General features: G+C 32.7%; 1 long non-coding RNA gene across 1 annotated transcript; it reads right to left on the bottom strand.

Annotated features, from left to right (window-relative positions):
- Positions 1 to 908: 908 nt before the first annotated feature.
- On the bottom strand, positions 909 to 2,157 carry LOC149801884 (uncharacterized). Its single transcript, XR_016420486.1, has 2 exons — positions 2,019 to 2,157; positions 909 to 1,254 (listed from the first exon to the last, which is right to left on the bottom strand). It is a non-coding gene; the product is annotated as an uncharacterized LOC149801884 (long non-coding RNA).
- Between the last annotated feature and the right edge of the window lie 969 nt (positions 2,158 to 3,126).

Raw genomic sequence — 3,126 nt, forward strand, 5'->3', positions numbered from 1 at the left:
TTTTTGCTTGTTAAACATTTATTGTACGTATTCTTTCTTTTGTAAGCTTGTATTGGCCATTACATGTAATTGCAAATAATTACCTTGTATTGTATTACATGTAATTGCAAATAATTACCTTGTATTGTATGTATTACATGTAATTGCAAATAATTACCCAGCGATTTTGAATGTCAGATAAAGTGATAAAGGTAACTGTTAAATTTTCGTCACTTAAATATATAGGAAGCTGTTACATAGTCCATTCATAAAATCTAAATCTACGTACAAAGGTTCTTTTAATTATTATCTCTTCTCTTTCTGTCAAGGATCCATTTACTTTTTAATCCTTACTGAATGAAATATATTTCCCCTTGTTGTTCAGTAAATTTAATCAATATAATTTTTAATCATTGTCTTCATGAGCAGTTAACTGTCGTAATAGAAGAAGTTAAAAACGAATACAGGTATATATTTACGATATTTCTAATATAAATTGCATTTGTTATAAACAGGATCCGTGTATTTGCCATTAGGGTAATCGTGGTTGTGATATATTAATTACTATTTTTGTCGCGGATGTTACATATGTTGATTAATTTAAATGTGCTTCATCTAGTTCTTCGAACAACCGGTTTTGTTCAGACACGCATAGTAAATACTTTGATACAAACGGTGGCTCTGTAATATATCTAGAAATCGTTCACTGTAGTAAACGTTTTACAGCCAATTCGCTCTACCACCTGTTTGGGTCTTTCTTGAACTTATCTTTAAGTCAGCCTGTGCATATACAAAGACAAACTGCCGAATTATTCTCCACCGATGACATTGTTTCACCTATGGTATGATGCCATTGCACAATTCATAGGAATATTTGTTGTTACCATAGTAAAATCATGTGTCTGTATAATGACAACACAAACATGATCAAGTCGTCATTGCGAAGTGTAATTATTTATTTAAAAAGTCATTGCTCTCTCTCTCTCTCTCTCTCTCTCTCTCCTGAACTGTAATATGTATAACTAAAGAGCATAATTTTGCAGAGAGCACGTACACTCTAAATCCAATATCTAGAATGTAGCTTAATATTTCCGCACCTTCACATATTTTAAATCATTTAAATAGGTCGATATCAATATTTGCAGATATTCCTATCGCAGCCTCTACAATATTTCCCGTCGATAATGAGGTAGGTTCGTTCTACACATTCTGGTGGGATGTACACGTCCATACAATCTATCGTTGGGCAAAAATTAATGATTCTCCCTCGACCACCTACATCAAGAAAATGACGCATTGTTTTAAAATCATGAAATCAGTGAGAGTACAAAATATAAAAGTTGCAATAGGTCGTTTCAGCAAAAAGCACAGAATAGTGGTTTAACAATTTATAACATTATTGATGGGGATGTTTGGGTTTTGAAACCTTTTTTCTTTGTCTAATATGGATGGCAGATTGCTAGACTAAATGAAGCACTGTCTAGACTTGTGCTTTTAATTAATTCCACAATCTGCAAATCAGTGAGTTTCGAAATAAGACAATATAATGAAAAGATAATTGTAAATAAATGAAGGACGATTATTCAAGAAAGGTTGAGATTATCTACGGTTGTCTGGGGCCCACTGGTTTATGATAATTCGAATGTATAATATGAAAATCTGATGCTGAACAAAAAAGCCTTTCTTAACTAGAGTACTTACTAGGCAATAATAAATAGAGTACTTACTAGGCAATGTTAACTAGAGTACCTACCAGGCAATGTTAACTAGAGTACTTGCTAGGCAATTTTTACTAGAGTACTTACTAGGCAAAGTTAAATAGAGTACTTACTAGGCAATGTTAACTAGAGTACTTACTAGGTAATGTTAAATAGAGTACTTACTAGGCAATGTTAACTAGAGTACTTACTAGGCAATGTTAAATAGAGTACTTACTAGGTAATGTTAAATAGAGTACTTACTAGGTAATGTTAACTAGAGTACTTACTAGGCAATGTTAACTAGAGTACTTACTAGGTAATGTTAAATAGAATACTTACTAGGCAATGTTAGCACTTCACTAGCAGTTAGCATGATGATGGCCATCAACAGAAATGCACTCATGTTTCTGCTCTGCACAAAGGATCAGGCTGGTAATCTTCAACAACCTGGCTAAATCGACTTAAACATAGTAACAATGATCTACTACTTTATATATACCCTGGACGTCACACCCATATGTATCCTGAATCGAAGTGACGTAGAACCAGGAAACGAATATATTTTACTTTTTACCTTGAATAACCGCAAAAAAAAACCACAAAAAAAAAACCAACACAAAACAAAACAAGAGAGAGATGACATCATGTTAAGGTCTAGACCTGTTTTATTGTAACTTAATTCCACACTTTGAATTAAGAGAAAATATGGATGGTTCTATGAGCTGATTCGCAGTTTATCTTATATGACATAAATGAGGTTACGTGTTTGTGGGACTGAGTTAAACTAGATTGGTCTGCATCTTGTACGAGTACAAACAGATAGAGGAAAGAAAGAGAGATACGATATCAATGTCACTGTGATAGTTGCTGATTTTAAACATGTGTGTCATGACGGACCATATTTGCGGTTCTGTGGTGTCCAGAACTGTTACGGATTTACAAATGAAACATATATAAGTGGTAAAGATAATATAAAGTCACATATCCTTTATTTATTTATCAGTAACTTCCTTACATTCAGCTTGAATGGCAATAAAATGTCCTTGGAATCATTAAGTTAATGAATATAATAGATATCATATACATTGTTTTTTTTTCATAAACATGTTTATTTCCCGTCCTTGTTTTCAGCTCAAACATAATTGAGAGTCTAACCCCTGTGTGTCGATTGACCTGTGGCACAGACATCATGTTTGTCATTTGAAAATGATACGGGAACTTCTTTAACATTAAGAACCAAAAATGTAGGACAAATGATTTTTTTATTTACACGATAAAGAAATTAATTTCACGAATGGCTTTGCTGCATTTCTACCACCGCTCATGACACAAATTTTTATGTGCCTCATGTATCTTTAAAAGATCCGATGTTAATGTACGAGAGATAGCAATTAAGGTAACATTTTCAATGTATATGTACCAACTGTAGATTTATTTTACATTTATA

The sequence above is a fragment of the Sinohyriopsis cumingii genome, chromosome 4 (assembly GCF_028554795.1).
Source record: "Sinohyriopsis cumingii isolate HCF-2022 chromosome 4, ASM2855479v2, whole genome shotgun sequence".
NCBI lineage: Eukaryota > Metazoa > Mollusca > Bivalvia > Unionida > Unionidae > Sinohyriopsis > Sinohyriopsis cumingii.